A 10,635-nucleotide genomic window follows, 5' to 3' on the forward strand; every position below is an offset into this window, starting at 1 on the left:
AGAAAATATAGGAAGAGAATATAGGGCTCTATTCTGCATCTGCCTTGGCTGTAATGCATGACCTCCCTCCTCTGTCATCCACTCCGCATTGACTTTGCCTTCAGCCAACACCTCAGCTGGCTGGGGTTTTTTACCATTATTCCTGAGGCTTCTGACACCTGGTGGTCTTGCCTAAATAAATTTGCTATAGTTTGCTTCCTTGTTGTCCACCACACATGGCAGTACTGGCAGGCAGAGTGGAGGGTTCCCAGAATGCCAACCTCATTTCTTCATGCTCCCATTGAACAACCATCTCCCATACCCTTAGAGAGTCTAAATCAACAATGTCCAACAGAACTTTCTGCAATGACAGACGTGTTCCATATCTGCGCTACGTAATATGAGCACCACCAGCCACATGTAATTACCGACTGCTTGAAATATGGCTAGTGTGGCTGAGGAACTGAATTTCTAATTTTAGAAATTAGAAACTTAGTGGCTAGTGGCTACCAATTGGACAGCACAGGTTTAAATTAGTCCTTCCTGCCAGTTCTGTGGCCTCCCTTTTGGGCCTGTTCACTCAGTGGCATGGGGAGTCCACCACGGCTGGGCGGCATCATTAGCTTCCTATTCAGAACCACCATGTGCCCAGATTGAAGTTTTCCTCCCTTGTATATCAAAACCTCTAAAGCGGCCGCTACAGAGTTGTGGGAACAAAAAGCAAATTTTCTGAAAGGGAATTATTTGGGTTAGTAGTAAAGGGCACAATTCCCATATCTACGCCTTGGTTGCCGGTTGAGCACATATACCACATTCTTCCTTTATCTTAAAGGATAACACATGTTTACAGCCAAGTAGCTCTGTTGGCCCGTTTCCTGCCACAGAATCCCAGAAGTCCAACAGCCTTTCTTCATTTTGTCTCATCTCTATCCTCTTTGGTCCAAGTTGGCAGTGTTTGGTGACACAATGTTTTGAAAACCCTTGTGGGTCTTTGCATGTTGAGCGATCCATGATGTTAGATACGAGAGTTCTCCAAAGATTCTTCCTGGAGACCAGGGTCCCAAACTCACAAGATTCTGTCTACCAGAGTGCTATATCTGATCCTTCAATAGTCCATTCTACTCTTTTTTTAATACAGGCCGGCTGCTTCTGAGTGTATGAGAAGATGAGGAAATCCCATGGCTATCAATCCATTGCTTCACTTCTTTGACTGTAAAGTGTGTTCCCTGGTCAGAAACAGTTTTGTATATATAAGTTTCTGTGATGGTGTGGAAGGCATTTACTCAGTTTACTGATGGCAGGGCTGATGGAAGCCCGAAGGGCCATGAACCAATGGCCAGGCCACCCATGTGCCCAAGTGAACACACAGTTATCTCCAACTGCAGCAACTTCTCCCTCAGGGCAGCCTGCACCCCAGCCCTCCTGCTTTTTCTGCAGCCATTCTCATAAAGAAAATTCCAGTGTTAGTTTTGTGTATCAGATTTTGATATCAGGTTATACCAGTGTATTCGTTTTCTAGGGCTGCCACAACAAAGTACCACAAACTGGATGGCTTAAAATAATAGAAATTCATTGTCTCACAGTTCTGGAGGCTAGAAGTCCAAGACCAAGGTGTCAGCAAGGCCACGTTCCCTCTGAAGTCTCTAAGGAAGAATCTTTCCTTGCCTCTTCTGGCTTCTGCTGGTTGCTGGCAATTCTTGGTGTTTCTTGGCTTGTAGTTCCAACCTCTGCCTCTGTCTTCACATGATCTTCTCCTCTGTGTCTAAATCTCTCTCTCCTCAGAGGGACACTATTCATTAGATTTTGCGCCATCTCTAACACAGTATGGCTTCATCTTAACTTGATTACATCTGTAAAACCCTATTTCCAAAAAAGGTGACACTCATAGGTACTGGGAGTTAAGACTTCAACATTATCTTTTTGGAGGATACAAGTCAACCAACAGCACTCCACCCTCTGGGCTCCCCAAATTCACGTCCTTCCCATGCACAAATTACATTCACTCCATCCCAACAGCTCCAAAATTCTTAACTCATTCCAGCATTAATTCTAAGTCTATAATTTCATCTAAATATAATCAACTCAAAAAGTCCCAAGTCTTATCTTCTAAATCAGTTATGGGTGAAACTCTGGGTATGGTCCATCCTGGAGCAAAATTCCTCTCCATTTGTAGATCCGTAAGCCTAGAAAACAAGTTATCTGCTTCTAAAGTACAGTAGTGGGACAGGCATAGAAGAGACATTCCCACTGCAAAATGGAGAAAAGAGAAGGAATAAAGGGGTCACTAACCCAAAACAAGTTAACAACCCTGCAGGAAAATTCCATCATGTTTTAAAGCCTGCATACATCCTGTCCTCTGGGCCCATGATGGTGGAGGCGTCTCCACCCTCTCTGGCCTCTCCATCTGTGGCTCTGCTCTCAAAGTCATTCATCCTTTATCTTAAAGGATAACACATGTTTACAGCCAAGTAGCTCTGCTGGCCCGTTTACTGCCACAGAATCCCAGAAGTCCAACAGCCTTTCTTCATTTGGTGTCATCTCTTAGGTCCAAGTTGGCAGTGTTTGGTGATACAATGTTTTGAAAACCCTTGTGGGTTTTCTTTGTATGTCCAGTGATTCATGATGCTAGATATGAGAGTTCTCCAAAGATTCTTCCTGGACAATCCCATCTCTATTTCTGGCTTCTGCTGAGATGAGTCACATGACTAATCTCTCCAGCAGAAGGTTGTCCAGCCACACACTTGGTGTTCTCTCCAGAGCATGTGTGAACTCTTTTGCAATATGGATAGTCTGAGAATTTTCCAAATCAAGTTCTGGTTCCTTTTTGCTTAACAGTTCTTTTCTCAACTTATCTTTTTCCTCTCACATTTTATTATACACACATTGAAAGAGATTAATTTCACAGAATTGGCTCACATGATTGTGGGGGTTGGCAAGTTTGAAATGTGCTAGGCAGACCTGCAGGCTGGAAACTCAAGCAGGAATTGATGCTGCACTTTTGAGGCAGAATTTCTTCTTTTCTGGGAAATCTTAGTTTTTGCTCTTAAGGCTTTCTGTCTGATTGGATGTTCCCCCTTCCCCCCACCCCCAACTATTGTGGGAAATACCCTTTACATGAAGAGAAATTGTTGTAGACATTATCAACATCTACAAATACCTTCAGCAACACCTAGATTAGTGTTGTATTAAACAACTGGGTACTATAGCCTAGCCAAATTCACAAATAAAACTACCATATCCAGCCTTGCAAAAGAGTCTCTGTCTTTACGCTCTACATAGTTTAAATAAGATTATCAGTGCCTAGAAAATTTGCCATGATTTATTGTGAAGTCATCTAGTATTTATATGTTTTAGTGGGTGGATCCTGAACTATTTTCTTCTGTGGTTACTGGACTGCTTGGGTTTTCTGCCTCTTATTGATCCAATTTTGGTAATTTACATATTTCTAGAAATTTGTCCATTCTAAGTTTCCAAATTTTGACATCATGTTCTACATATTATTTGTTTATAATCTATACAACCTCCTCCATATCTGCATTTATATCCCCTTTGCCATTTCTAATGATACCTATTTGTGATTTCTCTTTTTTCTTGATGAGACTTGGTAGAGCCTGATCAGATCTTAATTTGATCAATTCTACTCTTTTTTTCTCTAAGTCATTAACTTATACATTTTCTTTATTACTCCCTCTTACCTTTTTGAGGTATTTTATTGTATCTTTCAAGCTTCTTGAGGTAAATTTTTTTTTTCAATAATTTTTACAATTATCCACTTAAACTTTCCCTCTTTGGGTCACTACCCCCAGAATCTAGAGCAGTGCTACCCACACTAGACCCTCAGAAAATATCTGCAGAATGAATGATGAGTTGTTGACTTTACACATAGGAGTTTCAGACTAGGACGTCTCCTCTGAGGAAATCATCAGTCATATTATCTAGGTTTTGATATGACATATCCTTACTGCTAATAATTTTGGACAGTTTATAATCCCAATTTTCATTTTTTAAGTTTAACTTGAACTCTTTAGAGAAATGTTTGGAAATTTCTAAGTGGTTTGATTTGGGGTCAGTGAGCTATCTTTTTGTTGTCAATTTCTAGTTTTATTACACTGTGGCCAGGAAATGTGGCCCACATAATTTCCATTTGACAAGTAGCTCCTGAACAATCATTTCAATCTTTTTTTCGGTAGTTATTGGACTATTCAGGCTTTGGTTATTGAGAATTTTTGTGGCCTGGTCCTGGTCAGTTTTTGTTATTTTCCATGAAGATTTGAAATGTAAACAGATAGTTTGTTTAGGGCTATGTATGAAGCTTGTTAAATTTGATATTCAAACCTTCTCTTTCCTCTACTCAATCTGATTCTCAGAGTTATGATAAATCCTCCCACTATGACTAAGGTTTGGTTAAACTCCTTTTTCATTTCATATCTTCTTGGCAGAATGAACCTTTTCTTTAAATAAAATTATGTTCTTTATCTTGTTTAATACTTCTTGCCTTGGATTCTACTTTGTCTGATATGAATACATCCTATCCAGCTTTCTTTTTGTCAGCATTTCCCTGGGATATCTTTGCTCAGACCTTTAATGTTAATCTTTGTCATTTTTGTTTTAAGTGAGGATTTTGTAACTAGTGTGCAGCTGGGTTTGGGTTTGTCTCTGTGTGTACAAGGCAGTGTGTGTGTGTGTGTGTGTGTGTGTGTGTGTGTGTGTGTATGCCTAACATCAGGCTCTTTATCTTTAATGGAGAAACTTAACTAACTCACAGTTATGCTGTAACAATGAAATGTTTGGTCTTCTTCCTGCCATTTTATTTCATGTTTTCTGCTTATTATTTTTTCTCAATATTTTCCTTTTTCCCTTTCCTGAATTTTGTTGGATTGACAATGTGTTGTTTTTTCCTTGTTTTCACTTCTCTAGTTTATAAAGTTCCATAGTCCATATCTATACTACCATTGCTTGTCTTTAAATTATTACATATATTTGAATATATAATTCCCTATTTACATTAATAATTAAACAGAATATATTTTACCCATTGAATAATAAAAGTCTGGACTACTATCAGTTTTAAGTGCAAAATACCCAACCCAAACTGACTTAAGAGAGTGATTCACATGACAGAGGGGCCTGGAAGCCTGGCCCATTACAGGGCCTCATATATTGTCATCAAGGCACTGTGTTTGTCTCCACCTCTTGGACAGACTCTCTCCATGTGATGGGCAATATGGCAACTGGTAGCACTCACAGGAAAGTTCCAGGAGAACTCTGATTGGCTCACCAAAAAACAAGAGCCCACTTCTACACCAATCACTATATCGGGGAATGGGAGATTCTAATTGGCTGGCCTGGATTTTTTTCATCCATATGGTGATGGGAAAGGGATAGTCCCATAGGAAATCTAGAGTAGCGAGTGGGTGGCACTCCAGAGGAAGGGAAGTGAGAAAAACAACACATGTCCACCAAAACAATGTCCTTTCTTATACTTTTCCTGTCATCCCTACTCCTTACAACCCCTACCTTCACAGTTATGTTGAAATTAATTAAAATTTGATTACTAGTTGATTTTTATATTGTTTCATTTTAGGAATAAATGTCATAAACACATTATCAAGAATTATTTATGCTTATCTATTTTTATTGGTTTCATTTGCTAACCACTGTTTCCTGAATACCCTATTTTTACTCTTCTTGAGTGTTATCTGAATATAGTATTTCCTAAAGTAATTTTTCAGAAAGGCTATGTTGATAGTACAATTTCTGCATCTTTTCATGTCAGAAAATGTCTCTATTTTATCCTCACATGTGAATGAGAATTTAGCAGGGTGTAGAATTCCATTGCACAGATCTTTTTCCTCAGAATTCTACAAACATTGTCCCTTTGTTTTTTTAACATTTTGTGATACAAATCAGAACACTGATTTGGTGCCAGTGTGCTTCTGTACTTCGGAGGAAAAACATTTTTAAAGACTGAAAATTTATAGTTTTCTCTTTTCTCTTCGGAATTCTGAATTTCACCAAGCTTTATCTAGTTTTTTGTCTTTTTCTTTTTTCACTATTCTTGATTATCAATCATTTCTTTTTTGTTCATGGAAATTTTCTTCTATTATTTAAAAAAATTACTCTTCAATCTGCTTCGTTCTCTCATATCTCATATTATAGAGCTGTTAGTTCTTCTGACTCTGTCTTCCAGGTCTCTTCTTCTTTTCTTCTCATAATTTCCTTGTCTTTATCTTCTTGGTCTATCTTGTAGGAGAATTCTTTGAGCTGATTTTCTAATTTATGAATTTAGGCTTTAAAACTTTTTACTTTTATTATTTAAAAAGCTGATTGTGGCGATCAATGCACAACCATGAACAACTGTACACTTCGAAGGATTGTATATTATGTGAATATATCTCAATAAAAGTGGATTAAAAATTTTTAAAAAAAGCAATTCATTTACCTAAGATAAAAATGATTTAATAGTTTAGAAATGTCTACAATGAAACCAAACATCCTACCCATCCCAGTCCTCATTCTCCTCTCCAGAGTTAATCACCATCGATACAGTCTTACATATCCTTCTAGAAATATTTCCTACACACATACACACACATGTATAGATACATATATGCAACTACATGCTCATAAGAAATTTTGTAATAAGTAATATACTTACATCTTTTAAAATCAAGACTATACAAAAAGGTAAACTAAGAGTTTATCTTCCCCTGATCCCTGCCCTATTTTCCCCACCCCTACAGATAACAATTTTAAAATTAGCTTATTGTTTAATCCTTCTAGGCTTTTTAATGCAAAATACAAGCAAATTGTATATGGATAAATATTCCTATTTTTCGCTTTTCTTACACAAAAGATAACCTATTTCATCCACTGTTCAAAACTTTGCTTTTTTTTTAACTTAACAATATACTTACATAGAGATCTTCCCAAGCTTCTCCTTTTTCTTCTTTAGCCCCTTTTCCTTCACAGCTGCAAAGTATTACATTGTATAGCTGTACCACTGTTTTTTCAACCAGCCCCTTTTGCTGAGCACTTGAGTTGTTTCCAATATTTTGCTATTGACAAATTCTGCTAGATTCCCAGAAGTGAAATTGTTGGTCAAAGGGTAAAAAGTATTGGTAAATGGTGGACACCTACTTGTACTCTCTTGCACTCCCACCAACAAAATATGAAAGAGCCAGTTTAAAAAAAAAAAAAAAGCCAGCCTTGGCGTGGAGCCCCCCAACTTCTCGTGGGTGCTCCCTGGCCTCCTGGCGGGGCTGCTACCGCGGCTCCTCGCCAGCCACCAGTTCCTGTGGGACCCGGGCGTGCGGCGCCTGCTGCCCCTGACCGAGCGGGCTCACCCTGCACCGGCTTCGCATCCCAGACTTCTGCCCGCCGGCCTGGGACCAGATGGACAGCTCCGCACAGCCCGTGGACAAGGCCCGCGCTCGGAGAGGGGCAGTGGGACGGCGCCGTGCGCGGGGCTTTGACCCCACCGGCACCACGCGGGCTTGTTACCTGGTAAAGCAGTGGAGTCCCACTGCAGGAGGCGCCGGCGCTGAAGTCCCGCGCCTTCGCCCGGGTTCCACGGAGACCTAGCATCCGGAGAACGCGGTCTTCCGGTCGGACGCCCTTCTGCCGCCCGCCACGCTGCGCCACGTGGCGGATGGGGCCCGAGACCCGGAAGTGGACTGAAGATTGTCAGCCCTGCAGCTCCGCGCTGGGCGAGGTAGTCTAGCCGTCCCCTGCAGGCAGGGCCCGATCTGATCAAATGGATGGCTGCGCCTCATTGCAGTGGTGGGGTCCCTCTGCGGCTGCCTAGAATAAATAATCTATAAGAACCAGAAAAAAAAAAAAGCTATATTTTATTTAGTTGATTCTATGACAAATTCTTTATTCATAAACTTCACCTAAACTAACTGAAAATTTTCAGTTGTGTGTTCTTTGTATTCCTTTTATTTCTCATTTCTGCTCTCCTCCCTGCATTTGGAAAAAATGATTGCATAGTTTTTCCTTTGTTTGTTGGTTATTATTCATGGTTGACAAGGTTTTTCTAGTCTTTGTGGTCTGGGTTTGTATGGAAGGATAGTATGGAGGAGAAGCCAGGTTGTATCTTGGTCTGTGCCTTCTAGGACTTTCTGTAGTACACTGAAAAACCTGTGACTTTGCAGATGTGATTAAATTAAGGATCTAGAGATGAGGAGATTATCCTGATTATCCCCATGTGCCTTTCTAAGACAGAGGCAGAGGGAGGTTTGGCACCCACACAGAAGAGAACAAGGCAGTGCGACTGTGGAGGCAGAGATTGCAGCGACTCAGCCACTAGCTAAGGAATGTCGGCAGCCACCAGCAGCTGGGAGGGACAGGGGAGGATTCTCTCCCTCAGTCCCAGAGGGAGAGCGGCCCTTGATTTCAGACTTCTGGCCCCCAGCACTGACAGCATAAATTTCTCATTTTAAGCCACCAAGCCTGTGGCAGTTTGTTAAGCAGCCCTTGGAAGCTAACACATTTTCTAATTCACAGTGTCTCCTGGGGGTGCAGTTTTTCCCCAGGCTGGTTGAACGCTCACAGTCAACGCTCTGGCATGTCCACAGCCCTGGAATGTCTTGTTTCTGCTGGTTCAGTCTTTGCTTCTCTTCACCCACCAAGATCGGCAGCTGCTGGGCTGCTGTTTCCCAACAGACAGATGTCCAGCTTCTGGTGTGTTCAGCACTCCCTCCTCTGCCAGGCCACAGTGTCATCTAGACTTCAGGAAGCTTCCGCAGTCCACCCAAAGGCTCTGACCTTGCTGTTCCAAGAGAGGGGCCTTCGGTTCCATCCCCCTTAGTCTCTAAGGGCATGTGGTGTCTCAGAGTCCCTGTCTGGTTCCAGTTTCATAGCATGCATTTCTTTCTCCATGTATGTTTGGGATTATGAGAGTGTCCTAGTTTCATTGAACAGAGTGTTTTCTTTCCTGTTTCTCATTCTTCTTAATGTTTCCAATTGGTTGCAGAGAGGAAAAGAGGGGTAGAGACCCCTTTGCTCCACTGTATTTAACTAGAAGTCTCACTAATTTGGAGAAGAGTTCATTCTGTGATTGATTAGTTTTCAAGTTTTTTGGTTTGACAGTCATTTTGTAATTTCCAAGATCTCTTTCCTTTTCATAGTGGCCTGCTCTAATTTCATGTATGCAATATTCTCTTGCATCTCACAAAAAATGCTAATCAAAATATTTAAAAGGTTATATCCTATGTACTGTACTCCTTTTCATTGGAAGTAATTTCTTCTGATTATTAAGCTTAGTCCCCTCTTTTGACTCTCTCCTCCTCATATATCTGGTGATTTATTATTGTTGTCATTCTTTTGATTTCTCGTATTTATAGATGAAAATCTAGGTCCTCATTCTCCAGAATGAAGTCTATGGCACACTAGTTCCATGGGATTTTAAAAAAGATTATTTAAAAAAAAGTTCAGTGGCTCAATGCTGAGTTAAACAATTTTTTTTTTAAAGTTACTATGGAACTGGGAGAAAATATTTGCAAAACATATCCAATAAAAGATGTCTACCCACAATATACAAAGAACCCTTAAAACTCAACAATAATAAAACAACCCAATTTTAAAAATGAGCAAAAGATATGAACAGACACTTCATGAAAGAAGATAGACAGCAAAAATGCGTATGAAAAGATGCTTAACATATGTCATTAGGGAACTGCAAATCTAAATAACAATGAGATACCACAGCACACCTGTTAGAAAGCATGTGACAACATCAAATGCTTGCAAGGATGTGGAGTAATAGGAGCTCTGATTCATTGCTGGTGGGAGTGCAAAATGGTACAGACAATTTGGCAGTTTCTTACAAAGTTAATCATTGTTTTACCACATGACCCAGCTATCACACTGCTAGGTATTTACCCAAATGAGTTGAAAAGTTATGTCCACACAAAAACCTGCACGTGAATGTTTATAGCAGCTTGATTCATCATTATCAAAAATGGGAAGCAACCAAGATGTCCTTCAATCGGTGAATGGATTAAAAAAACTGTGGTACATCTATACAATGGCGATTATTCAATAATAAAAAGAAATGAGCTATCAAGCTATGACAAGAGATGGAAGAGCCTTAAATGCTTATTGCTAAGTGAAAGAATCCAGTCTGTGAGTCTACATATTGTATGATTCCAACCATATGACATTTTGGAAGGGGCAAAAACCATAGAGACCATAAAAAGATCAGTGGTTGCTAAGGGTTTTTGGGGAGGGGAGAAGGGATGAATGGGTGGGCTCCAGGAAGCTTTTAGGGCAGTGAATCTATTCTGTATGATCCTGTAATGGTGGCTACATAATGCATGTGTCAAACCCACAGAACTATGCAACCCAAAGACTCAACTCTAATGTAAACTAAGATTTTAGTTAATGTATCAATATTGGTTCATCAATTGCAACAAATGTACCATGTTAATGCAAGATAGTTTAAAATAGGGGAAACTGTGTGCAGGGGTGTTGGCAGGAAGGAGAGGGGGTATGTTGGGTACTCTGTACTTTCTGTACCATTTTTTCTGTAAATCTAAAACTGCTCTAAAAAATAAAGTCTATTAATTTTCTTTAAGTTACTGGAGAAACAATACCAAATAATTGCAAGGATGTGGAACAACAGAAACTCTCATACATTGCTGGGGGGAGTGT

General features: G+C 40.1%; 1 pseudogene; it reads left to right on the forward strand.

Annotated features, from left to right (window-relative positions):
• LOC119532750 overlaps positions 1–7,563 on the forward strand; it is a 32,612-nt pseudogene extending 25,049 nt beyond the window's left edge.
• Positions 7,564–10,635: the final 3,072 nt, after the last annotated feature.

This window comes from Choloepus didactylus, chromosome 4 (assembly GCF_015220235.1).
Source record: "Choloepus didactylus isolate mChoDid1 chromosome 4, mChoDid1.pri, whole genome shotgun sequence".
Classification (NCBI taxonomy): domain Eukaryota; kingdom Metazoa; phylum Chordata; class Mammalia; order Pilosa; family Megalonychidae; genus Choloepus; species Choloepus didactylus.